Source organism: Mastigoproctus giganteus, chromosome 9, assembly GCF_048544385.1.
Source record: "Mastigoproctus giganteus isolate SK-2022 chromosome 9, ASM4854438v1, whole genome shotgun sequence".
Taxonomy (NCBI): domain Eukaryota; kingdom Metazoa; phylum Arthropoda; class Arachnida; order Uropygi; family Thelyphonidae; genus Mastigoproctus; species Mastigoproctus giganteus.
In genome coordinates, this window is record NC_143583.1 from 212,363,784 (window position 1) to 212,377,389 (window position 13,606).

The 13,606-nt window shown below is 38.1% G+C and overlaps 1 protein-coding gene across 1 annotated transcript in view; it reads right to left on the reverse strand.

The window, feature by feature from the left end:
• Nucleotides 1-13,606, reverse strand: part of LOC150081103 (laminin subunit alpha-2-like) — a 707,948-nt gene that overhangs the window by 377,170 nt on the left and 317,172 nt on the right. The gene's annotated exons all lie outside the window — the stretch shown is intronic.

Sequence of the window (13,606 nt, forward strand, 5' to 3'; positions counted from 1 at the left end):
TGCCTGTCTTCTCTTGTCCAATTTCCTTGTAGAAGGCTCTCTGGTTTTCATCAGACATCCAGGTTTCTGTTTTCCTCTGGGCACTCTAACTGTAATGGCAAAGTTTCTTGCTGAGTGCCAGGAGTTTCCACTTGAGGGTGGCTATAATCGATACCCATAATACGCAAAACCTATAATTGATCTTCTGATTATAGGTCTCATGTTGCTGTGATTTGTTCTTTCTTGAGGATGATCTTCACTTTTCTAATTAGCTTCTTACTTCTGTTACTCTGTTGGTACTGGGTCAGTTAGCATATTTTCACTGTTAGATTTTGCATCTTCTGCCGTTGCCTTTTTTTCCCTGGCTGATGGTTCCTTGTCTTCATGTTTTATTTTCTGTTGGTCTCTGGTTTCTCTTCTATTCATCTTGGTGGCTGCTACAGTAGCACAGTAAATGGCTGTGTGGGTGGTATCTAGTGTTACTTTGTTGTTGTTGTCACGATAAGTGGCACTCAATTGAATAGAAATCATGACTCAAACCAGAGCAGCAAAGCAAAAGGCTCAAACTAGTGGTATTATTTGTCTATTGGCATGGTCTGTGATTTGCCAGAGGATTCTGTTGGGTCTCTGCTTTGGTAAGGAAGGTGTCTTTGTGGGATCCATTCCCTTGAATTCTGCTAGAGCCTTCTTCCACTCTGCTTCTATTCCAAATATTGTGACCTCATTTCTTTTCACTTAGGCAAATACAAGAAGTACTCTGTTGTACTTCTTGTATTTGCTATTCCTTCTCTAGCTGTTTCTCCTCTTTCTGTTTTAGTCGGGTCCATATTTCTTGTTCTTTTAGTTGACTGCTCACATCCTGCTTGATTTTTTCCAAGATTGCAGGAACTATCAGGTTCTTCATGGTGTCGGTTTGTCTCTGGTCTGCTATTTGCTCTTCAGCGACCTGAACAGTTGGGAACTGTTCCAAACACTTGGTGAGTAATTTCCTCCCGTATATTGTCATACTAGTCTCTAGCTTGGTTACTTTGTAGTATGTTTGCATGATGAATTATTTATTTCGATGCTCCACTTCATGCACTGTCTCCTTCTTCCTTCCCAGGTGGTCATTAGCACAGATACACAGGAAGCACTTCCAGTTGGTTGTACTGGGTGTCCTGCCCTCTATTTGTGGTAGCTATATGGGGGACAACACCACTTGCCCCACTGTCATCCTTGGAAGACGGTCTAACTTTTTGATTCGACTCACCTGCCTAAGGCCTGAACACGAGTGACTTTATCATGTGAGACAATCCATGCGGTATGTTCATTATTTCTACTTCTCATCTTCACATAGCTATGCAGGTGGACCTGTTCGGCTTTGGCATCCAATGGTAGGTGGTAGTTGTTCAGAATGACAACTGTTCCATTATTATTACAGTTACTATTAGAATTCTGTTAGTTTTTTGTCCTATATTTACAGTTTTTTTTGTAAATCTTTTAAATGAAACCATTGCTATCCATAATTAAAAATGAATAACTGGCAACAAACTTAAATTAACTCATTCTGGTAATTAGGCAAATAAATACAACCAGCACTGATCAGTGGTTATGGAAGCTACTAGGTTTTACATACCAACTAAGAAATATTGTTCAAGGTTTAGTCCTAAATGGATGTCAGATGAACTAATGAGACATATGGCAGAAGAAAAATGCATGGGATACATATAAATCAATGGGTGACATGGAAGCCTATGATAGATATAAGATGGTCTGTAACCAAGTCACAATGGAGGATAGGCAGGCAAAGACAGATTGTGAGAAATCCTTGGCAAAGGATGCAAAGAAAAACAGAAAAGAGTTCATTACCTATGTAAACTCTAGAAGGAGGGGGATGAATCAGATTGTTCCACTGGATATTGATGGTTCAACTGTTGATGATCTTGCTCAGGTGGCTAACAAAATAAATGAATATTTTGCATCTACATTCACATATGAGGAGTTATTCAGCGAGGGGAATGCCAGAGGTGAAGTAAACTCTGGCAGTGAGCTAGATGATTTTGTAATAACTGAGAGGAAAGTGGAGGAGAAATTTTTGAGGATAAACATAAAAAAGGCACCCGGAGTGGATGGGATCTATCCAGTTATATTAAAGGAGACAGCAAAGAAAGTAAGCAAACCATTAGCCATAATTATGAGAGCTTCCTTGGACTCAGAGGAGGTACCCATAGACTGGAGATGTGCAAATGTGACCCCAATTCACAAAGGAGGATCAAAGGCTGACAAAAGTAATTATAGACCTGTTAGTTTAACTTCTGTTCCAGGAAAATTAATGGAGGCACTGGTTAAAGAAGCACTGCAGGATCATCTAGACAAGAATTCAGTAATAGCTCGGACACAGCATGGGTTTGTTAAGGGAAAGTCTTGCCTGACAAATTTAATTGGATACTATGATGCAGTCACAAAAGAACTGGATGCAGGGAATAACTTTGATATTATACATTTGGATCTTAGAAATGCTTTTGATACTGTTGCACATGGAAGACTGCTGCACAAATTGGAGCAGTGCGGCATTGGAGGCAAATTTCTGCTATGGATAAAGGGATGGTTGAGGGGGAAAGGACAGAGTGGTAATCAATGGATGCTGCTCATCATGGACTAAATGTTATTAGTGGAGTCCCTCAGGGTTCAGTGTTGAGTCCATTGTTGTTTTCTGTATTTTTAAATGATATTGATGATGGTACATCAAGCGTAATGTTCAGGTTTGCAGACAATACAAAGGTTGGCAGGGTTGTTAAGGACACTACTGACAGTATGATGCTGCAACAGGATCTGGAAAGGTTGAGCAGATGGCCTGAGAGGTGGCAAGTGAAGAGTAATGCATCAACTCTGTGGTACTACACTGACAGTGGTAGAGAATGAAAAGGACCTGGGGGTCCTTTTCATTCAGATATGAAGTGCAGGCAGATATGAAGTTTCCTGAGCAGTGCAGACGGCCTGCAAGAGTAGCTCATGGTGTCTTGTCAATGATATACAGGAATTTTTCTAGCAGGGATAAGGACACAATTATTCCCTTGTATAAGGCCATGGTCAGGCCACACCTTCAGTACTGTATACAGGTCTGGGGGCCTCATTTCAAGAAGGATGTAGAGCTGCTGGAACAAGTACAGAGAAGGGCAACAAGATTAGTGAATGGAACATAGGCTTAAGTTTTGCAAATTACAGTGTCTGGAGACTAGGCACCAGCGAGGTGATCTGATTGAGATGTATAAAGCCTTGAATGGTTTGAGCATGCTCAATGCTGATGGGATTCTTCCTCTTGTTCAGAATATTCACTTTAGAGGGCATAAATTCAAATTGAGAAAAGACAGATGTAGGGCAGATGTGCGTAAATTTGCCTTTAGCCAGCGGGTAGTTGGTTGGTGGAACAGACTTCCATCCCTTGTTGTGGAAGTTGATAGCTTAAATAAGTTTAAGGCTCAGTTGGACAGGTATTTCGAACGAACAGAGGGGTGAAGTGGAAGTGGTTTTTTTTTTTTTTTTTTGGCTGATGCTGCATAAGCTTGCTTTCTTGCATCATATGCCTCTACTAATGCTAATCTTTATTGTATATTGACTTACAAGATTTATTTACTATGAAGTGGTACAAAACAGGTTTAAAGGTAACTATACAAGTATCATTTTCAGATAATTGAAAAATTCAACTAAGCTGGCATCAGTTCCAATAATGTGACAGATAATCTTGTAGGTTGCACTAGCTAATGATCAGAAGGATGTAATTTGGCAGCACAGTGATACGCAGATTCTATAAAGATATACCCTATATAGATATAAAGATATAGAGATATTCTATAAAGATATAGTACTTAGAGTGCAGAATGGCAATGTGAGAATACTGTTGAGGAGGGACGTTTCTCCCCAGCAGCGAATATAAATATGTTAAGTTACTATGTCCAATTCAGTTCATACATAAATCTGTCACATCATTACTTAGTATCAGTAAGAGTATCAAATCCACATGTGGACAGGTTTTGCAGCTCCTGTGAACGAAAAGTTTTTTATTATACTTAGCCGCATTATTGACTCAATTGTTATATTAAATTATTTTCTATAAGTAGCTTACAGACCTAGTCAAGCTCCGTGATTTATTTTGAATTTAGATATTGCGATTTGGAAAGTAAATAATACCTCGTGTCCATAGATTAACCGTTTGTAACTTGCCGCCGTTGTTATAAGATATGTGTGCTAGTGTAAGGTTTAATGCAAAACTAGATAGCGAGTATAGTAGTATCAATTAATCAGTAAAATTTATTAATCTTATAAAATTTCGTTGTCAATTGAATTGTACTTTTTTAACTAAATAAATATAGCAACCTAGTCATAACAAACGTAACATCATAAATTAATACATATAAGTTGACAGGGTTGTGTGTGATAAGAAAGTCATAACTCTGAGATAATATTCAATACCAAAATACATATATATATATATAGATAACTGCCTTGGGATATAGGTTTATGGTTATATTCTTTATTGAATTTTTTTTGAAACTGAATAGAAATCATGACTCAAACCAGAGCAGCAAAGCAAAAGGCTAAAACTAGTGGAAGTGCTGTGGCTCGGGGGAGAACTGAGGGGGGCAATTGTCCTCTAAATCACAGTCTATTGAAATGCACTGCTTGTTTGATGTTTGTGGAGCAATCAGGAACGGGACATGATATTGCCAAGGGGAATGTCTTTGTGTGTGCGCGATGTAAGGAGTGCGAGGAAATCAGGCGCTGTCTCAGCATTGTTATGGGCTTATATGAGAGCTTGAAGGACAGGGTGGATGCCCTCGAAGGATTTAAATTGAGGGAGCCTATCAAGCTCTCAGCTGCCCACATCAATGGCAGAGCTTGCACTTGAACATCATGCAACACAGCGGCAACCCCCAAGGCAGAATGTGCTGGTCCCAAAGAACTAGTTGCTGTAGGTGACTCTATTGTCGGGGAAACTGGAGACATATTGTGCAAAAAGGATAGATGGAACATAACCAGGGTATGTCTGCCAGGGGCAAAGGTTGATGACGTTGTAGGGCAGATATCATCCTTTAAGGGCACACAGGGTAATATTGTTGTACAAGTTGGCACAAATGATAGTAAGTGTAGGAGACCGGCAGAATTACTTAACAAGTACAAGACAATGCTGAAAAAAAGGCAGTGAGTTACGGTTGAATTTAAAAGTGTCTGCAATTCTGCCTAGATACCATAGGAGGGAGTATATGATGAGAGCCTTGTCGATCAATTTGGCCCTGGAGAGATTGTGCAAGGCTCAAGGGGTAGAATTTTTCTCAGTCTGGTCTGGTCTGTCTTGTTAACAGGAGAAACTTCTTCTACAGGGATGGGATACACTTAAATCGAAAGGGTTCAAGAATATTTGCTGATGATATCGAGGCAGAGTTAGGTGGGTCGGAAAACTGCTAGCTTTCGGGGGATATACGGATTATTAGATTAACAGTAGCTGCTGGCAGAGGTAAAAATGATTCTTGCACTACTTCTGTTCAAATGCAATTGAGCAGCAGCCTGGAAAGCAAGGCAATGGGAATTTCCAGGATGTCATAGTGGAACAAGTAAATACATGGGCTGTGTTAGGATAACTAAGAGTAGAAACAGGTGCATGTACACCAATGCTAGGAGTATAGGTAATAAATTCGATGAGCTTTAAGTGCTAGTCAAGACATCAAAGGCATTGTGTCACACAGATATAAGGAGTGCAGAACTGGAATTTGGATAGTATAATGTGTACAGAAAGGATAGACAGGACAGGAAGGGAGGAGGGGTTATGCTGTTAGTTAACAAACACAAAATCTAAGGAAGTGCATCCAATTGATGCATGTGGACAATGCAATGTTGGGTCTGTTTGGTGTTACATAAGCACTGGGAAAGGAAAAATGAGAGTAGGTGTGGCCTAATGAATCTGATGAATATAATGAGCAATTGTGCAGAGAAATAGTGGGCCAGTAAATTAGAGTGTCTTATAATGGGGGATTTTAATTTCCCAGATATTGACTGGAATTTGTGGGTTGGTCACTCACACACTAGCAAAGCTTTTGTGGATTTATTGGATGATTGTTTTCTACAGCAGTATGTTCAGGAGGCAACTAGAGGGAGTAATACTCTTGATCTGATGATCAGTAGTGATTATTCATGCATCAAAAATCTGCAGATAAAGGAACCGCTAGGTGGCAGTGATCACAATGTGCTGAAGTGGGATTTACTCAAAGAGGTAACTACCATAAAGGGTAAAGGGAAGGGTTTTTGCTTTCGTACAGGTGACTACGGTGGTCTGAGACAGTATTTAAATTCTATACGGTGGAAACAACTCATGATGTTACCAATAGCAAATTCAAAATGGGAAGCATTCAAAGAAATTAATCTTGGAAGCTACTAGACTTTTCATACCAACAAAGAAATATTGTTCAAGATTTAGACCTAAATGGATGTCAGATGAACTAATTAGACATGTGACAGAGAAGAAAAATGCATGGGATACATATAAAATAACATGTGGTATTGGTATTGTTATTTCTGGCGCAAGGGCTACTAGGGCCATATTGCGCCTATCAAGGGTAAAGGAGTCCAGATATTGTGATTATAAAATCATGTCAGATGCGGTCATATAGCTGTATCTCTTTGAGGAAGCAAAAAAATTCCATTAGATTTGCATCATTTCCTATAATGTGACGAAGTGTTAAAGGTTCTTGAAGATTTCGTAGAGTACCGAATGAGGCTTTTCTGGCAGCAGTATATAGTGTACAATCAATGAGAATGTGTTTGATAGTGAGAAAAGAGTTGCAGTGAGTACACTTCGGAGGATCGTCTCCTGTGAGTAGATAAAGATGGGTGAGGTGACTGTGACCGATTCGCGCTCTGGACAAGACGACTTCTTCCCTTCTGTTTACATGGAAACTGGAAGCCCATAACTGTGGTTCAGATTTTATTTGCAGGAGCTTGTTCTGCAGTTGAGCTTGCCACAGAAGTGTCCGCTGTTCTTTACATACATGTCTTATATAGGATCTATAGTCAATATATGGAACGTAGTAATTCCTCGATGCTATTTTGGATGATTGTTTTGCTGCATAATCCGCTTTTTCATTCCCTGATATCCCCATGTGGCCTGGGATCCAACAAAAGATGACTATTTGCTGGTGTTCTTGGATATGCATCAGCCGAGATTTTATTGTTGCTATTACAGGATGTGTTGGCGAGGAGGAATTTTGCAAGGCTATAAGTGCACTCTGTGAGTCTGTATATATCACAGTTTTTTGGATGGACAGATGTAGGATATTTTCTAAGGCAAGGTTGATGGCACATAATTCTGCTGTATAACTGCTGCATTCAGTGGGCAAGGAAACAGAGATAGTGTTATGGGGAAAGACGGCTGCAGCCCCGACTCCACTTTCAGACTTTGATCCATCAGTGTATACTTTTGTAAAATGTGAATAATTTTGTGTGTGAGCAGTATGGAGTTGTTGCATGTTGATATTAGCAAGCGAATGTTTTCCCCAGCTTAGGAAATAGCTGTCACAGGATGCTTTAATAGAATACCATGGAGAATCTGCACTGTTTGAATCTTGGAGGACTTTGTCAAGATGTATATTCCACGTTTGCGATAATGCCTGCAATCTGATGCCAGTAGGTTGAACTGCTCTAGGTTTGTTTCTATAGTGCATATAGAACTGTGGATCATTAAGTATTGGCCTAATGGGGTGAGTAGATGTACTTTGAATTTTGGCCGCATAGTTTAGGAGTAACATCTTTCTCCTGAGTCTGAGGGGAGGTTCATGGGTTTCAATATAAAGACTTTGTACTGGCGACGTTCTATAAGCACCTACAGCAATCCTGAGGGCAGAATGTTGAATAGGGGCAAGACATGATAACGCGCTTTCCCTAGCGGAATCATACACCGGGGCACCATAATCAAGGCGAGATCTGATTAGGGCTCTATATAAGTGAAGTAGGGTGCAACGATCTGCACCCCACGATGTAGAAGAAATAACTCTTAGTAAGTTCATTTTTTTCTGGCAAACAGTCTGTAGATGTTTAATGTGTTCTTTAAAGTTCAATTTATTGTCAAAAATCACACCAAGAAGACGAACGCTGTTCACAACTGCGACAGGTTGGTTTCTTAAATGTATTTCAGGATCCGGGTGCATCTTTCGTTTGTTACAAAAATGAATGACACTAGATTTCTGATAGGACAGTCGGTAACCATTCTGTGTCATCCATAGTTCGATATTATTGATTGCTGTTTGAAGTTGCCTCTCAATAAAACTCATGTTTTGTGAACTGCAAGAGACCGTCAGATCATCAGCATATAGGTATGAAGTCACTGTATTGGGAATAATTTTAGTCAACTGATTTATCCTTATTGCAAACAAAGTTGCACTAAGAACAGAGCCCTGAGGGACTCCTTCTTCTTGTATATATGTTTTGGAAAGGACTTGCCGATAGCGAACTTGAAAGGTCCTCTGCTGTAGGAAATTCTGTATGAAAAAAGGTAAGTGACCTCTCAGATCCAGGGAATGTAGATCTCTCAGGATGCCAAAACGCCAAGTGGTGTCAAAGGCTTTCTCTATATCGAGACATGCCATGACGAGATGCTTATTTTGAATAAATGCATTCCTAATATTAGTTTCTGCTTTGATCATAAGATCCAGTGATGATCGGTTTTTCCTGAAACCAAATTGATTATCAGATATCATGTTTTGGGAATCAAGGTACCATGTTAGTCTACAGTGTATTATTTTTTCTAGGGTTTTACTTAAGCAGCTGGTGAGAGAAATGGGTCTATAATTATTAGGCATAGAGAGATCTTTCCCTGGTTTGGGTATTGCCAGTACAAAAGAGTGACGCCAAGAACTGGGGAATGAATGTTCTATGAAGATGCGATTATAGAATGTCAGAAGCGAAGATAGCGATTTATTATCTAGATGCTGTAGCATTATGTTGTATATTCCATCAGGGCCAGCAGCGCTGTTCCTTGCAGTGGATAGAGCCTCTTGAAGTTCTAGCATACTATGATGTAGTCACAAAAGAACTGGATGCAGGGAATAACTTTGATATTATATATTTGGATCTTAGAAAGGCTTTTGATACTGTTGCACATGGAAGACTGCTGCACAAATTGGAGCAGTGTGGCATTGGAGGCAAATTGCTGCTATGGATAAGGGGATGGTTGAGTGGCAGAAGACAGAGAGTGGTAATCAATGGACACTGCTCAACGTGGACTAATATTATTAGTGGAGTTCCTCAGGGTTCAGTGTTGGGTCCTTTGTTGTTTTCTGTGTTTATGAATGATATTGATGATGGGATATCAAGTTTAATGTCCAAGTTTGCAGATGATACAAAGGTTGGCAGGGTTGTTAAGGACACTACTGACGCTATGCTACTGCAACAGGATCTGGAAAGGTTGAACAGATGGGCTGCGAGGTGGCAAATGAAGTTTAATATTGACAAATGTAAAGTATTACGTATGGGAAGCAGTAATCCCAGAGCAACGTATCAACTCTGTGGTCTACACTGACAGTGGTAGAGAATGAAAAGGACCTGGGGATAATTGTGCAGGCAGATATGAAGTTTTCTGAGCAGTGCAGATGGTCTGCAAGAGTAGCTCATGGTGTCTTGTCAATGATATAGAGGAATTTTTCTAGCAGGGATAAGGAGATGATTATCCCCTTGTATATGGCAATGGTCAGGCCACACCTTGAGTACTGTATATAGGTCTGGAGGTCTCATTTTAAGAAGGATGTGGAGCTGCTGGAACGAGTACAGAGAAGGGCAACAAGATTAGTGAATGGAACAAAGGGTTGCTCTTACAAAAAAAGGCTTAAGTTTTGCAAATTACAGTGTCTGGAGACTAGGTACCTACGAGATGATCTGATTGATATAAAGCCTTGAATGGTTTGAGCATGCTCAGTGTGGATGGACTTCTTCCTCTTGCTCAGAATAATCGCCTGAGAGGGCATAAATTCAAATTGAGGAAAGACTGTTGTAGGATAGATGTGCGGAAGTTTGCCTTTTGCCAGTAGTTGGTTGATTGCTGGAACAAACTTCCATCTGTAGTTGTAGAAGTTGATAGCTTAAACAGATTCAAGGCAGAACTTGACAAACATTTGGAGCGAGTGGATTGGTGAAATAAGGGGTTTTTTTGGCTGATGCTATATACGCTTGCTTTCTTGCATCATGTGCCTTTGCTAATGCTAATGATGGGTTTAAAATCAGTAGAAGGAATTCGAATGGAGTTTATATCAGAGTGTTTCCTTGCTGCTTGATCCATGTGGTTTTTTCCCCAGTATTTCGGCATGACCAGGAATTCAAAGAGACACCTCTGTTCATACTCTTACACACAATGTGATTGTCTTGTGTTTGCATAGACATTACAAGTGCAGAATTACAAATACAATTCAGTTTTTAAATTTAAAAACACTACTAATAAGAACAATGACTGTAATGATTTTTAAACTGGAATGTTTCAAAAATAAAAATGCAAGTTACAACTGTCATTTTCTTATACCACAAGCCAACATTGTTCAAATCAAGTATTATTCTTGGTTACCTTTTGCAAAAACTATTGAATATAATCAAAATAATACATGTACATATTAAAGGTTTTAATGTATGTCTAGTAAGCATGTTGGGGAAGTCATAAATGATAAAACATTCAAAAATATAAAGTTATACAACAAAGATCCCTAAATATCTAAATAAAAATAAATAACATATTTGGATGGTTTTATGTTTTTTACTTTTGGTTTATCTAAAAATTTTAGATAAGCGATTATTTTGATATATTTCAGTTGAACACTGTGACAATGATATTTCCAGAGAAGTTTTTCCACAAATAATTTTTAACTGCTTCATTTAATTTTTTTCATGAAAATAGGGCAAAATTATATACTCAATGCTGATGCAGAAGTAACCCCTATGTTCAGCGCCATGTCAAGGCTTTTAAGTGCATGGATGCATACAAGAAAATGTTCCTGTTCATCACAATGTAAAGTAAAGTCATCCCCCAATTTGTGCGGGAGTTACGTTCTGGGAAAACACCAAGCAGTCCAAATCCACGTAATGAAAAACAGTTTACATGACATAATGAGGGTTCTGTACCTGTACACACAAAAAAAAAAAAAAAAAATTCTTTATTCAGTAAGAAAAAAAAAACCTTAGAAACAAGTCCATAAAATTAATCTTGCTAATACTTACCTCTAGATTTTTAATCTAAATTCATTGCTTCTTCATCGCTGTTTTCCTGTGATAAACTTGCATCAGTATCCAGCCTTTGAAAAAAATTAGTTAAAATTGTTTGCTTAGAAGCAAGCTGTTTTTCTCTATAAATTTCTTCATAAGGAACTAAAGCTAATGATAAAGTTCTGCAAAAATTTAAACTCCTCTCCAAATTAGGATCCATATCCAGAGCTTCTTGGCTAAGTTTATTTGCAAGTCAAACTCAGCTAGTCTCTTTTCAGTCAATTTTTGTGTACATCTTCTTCGTTTTTATCATTTTTTTTCGTCATCTTCTTCATATTATAAAAAATATCGTCCACTGATAATTGTTCTCTATGAGATTCAAGGACTTCTGTGATATCTGCTGGTTCCAGTTCTTCAAATCGCCCTCCACTAATCATTTTGCCAATTCTCACAATCTCAACTTCCTCCAGCATTTCAACTGTGGCTTCTTTAGTGCAACTTTGTGGCCACAGCTTTTTCCACACTACATTCATTGTTGAGTTCTTAACTTCACCCCGTGCGAATTAAATATTTTTTACAGCATCAAGAATGTTATAATTCTGCCAATAATCTCGAATTGAAAGATTGCTTATTCCATCAGTAGCTTTTACCAATTGTAAAAAAGATCTTCTTAGGTAATAAAGTTTAAAGGAAGCTATAATAACTGGGTCCATCGGCTGAATTAACAAACTTATATTTGCTGTAAGAAAGGTAACTTTCACATTTGGGTACAGATCAGACAAATGTGCAGGATGACTGGGCTCATTGTCAAGAATGAGCAAGATTTTGAATGCTATGTTCTTCTTCGGGCAATATCTTTTTGTTTCAACGCAAAAGCAATTTAAAAACCAATCCTCAAAGATTTTAGCTATCACCCAGACTTTTTTTGCTTGATTTCCAATGAACTGGTAAGCAGCTTTTTGATATTCCTTTAAAAGCACAAGGATTTTCTGATGTATAAATTAGCAGCAGTTTACACTTAAAGTCACCCTCTGCATTACCACATAAAAAAGTGTTAACCTATCTTTTGCAGCTTTGAAACCTGGGGCGGTTTTCTCTTCTTTTGAAATGAATGTTTGGCTTGGCATATGCTGCCAAAATAAGCTGATCTCATCAGCATTAAACACTTGACTTGCTAGATAGCCCTTAGTCACAATAACATCCTTAAAAGTTTTTGGATACAAAGAAGCAGCTTCTGTATCTGCACTGGCTGTTTCACCTGTTAATTTTAGATTGTGAAGACTCAATGTTTTTTAAAATTTTCAAACCAACCCTTACTGGCCTGAAAGACGTCTGCTTTGGATGGACCAGCTTCCTTGTAAGCAATTAAAATTTTGCAGAGCGTTGGTGCATATAATATCTGAACTAAGGGGCATTCTCTTTTGATTAAGATCTTCTATCCAAAAAGAAATTAATTTTTCAGTTTTCATTATTAACAGATAACTGAACTGAACTGAACTTTTAATTTTCTGAGCATTTTCCCTAATTCGTCGAATGCTAGGTTCATTTATGCTGTATTTCTTGGAAATGTCACAACCTTTTTGCCATTTTCTAACTCTAACAATTTTTAATTTTTCCTCTAAATTTAATTTTTTGTTTTTGTAGCTTTCTTCATTTTAGGTACTAATTAAACACACTTTATATAGACAAGAAATATTAAATCATCAAAAGCAATGCTTACCAATTAAAACACTAAGGTATATGAACCAGAAAAATATTGTTTGAACAGCTAACATAGGATAACTGCTGATGAAGAGGGTTTCCGAATGAGGAAGTTGTTTCAAAAATAACCGGACAAACACACCACTGTTTATTACTATGTTTGGTTATAAGAAACCAATTTTGAATGCCTCTGTGATAATTTTCTAAAGCACATTTCTGGAGGTCACGACCATAAAACAATAAAAACAATTTGCACTTTCTGGTTTATTGGGCTTTTCTGTTAGTGCAATCTAATTATAAATGGGTAATAAACTCAAATCTTATTGCATTTGCAATAATACCAACAGCTGGAATTCTGTGGGATTCTATGTTATTATGGTGAAATGTATTTCTCCTTCAATGAAATCTTTGATCATGTAAAAAACATAAAATTTCAAAATCTGCCCTTCATTCCTATTTTTGAAGCTTAGTAAACAAAAATCATGCAGCAGGTAGCAAAACTCGCTGTGCAATCTAAAATTTTATTAGTAAATACCTGACCGTGCAATAGTGAAACCACACAACTCAAGGGATGACTGTATCCCAAAAATAGCATATTCATTTAGTCTCCTACATGAAAAGGTTCCATCGATACTGTTGATTTTGCCATTCCTGAAAGCTGGTGACTGGATGCAGCTATGTCTGTACAGTTATTCTTACGTTAACAGTCACTGCTAAT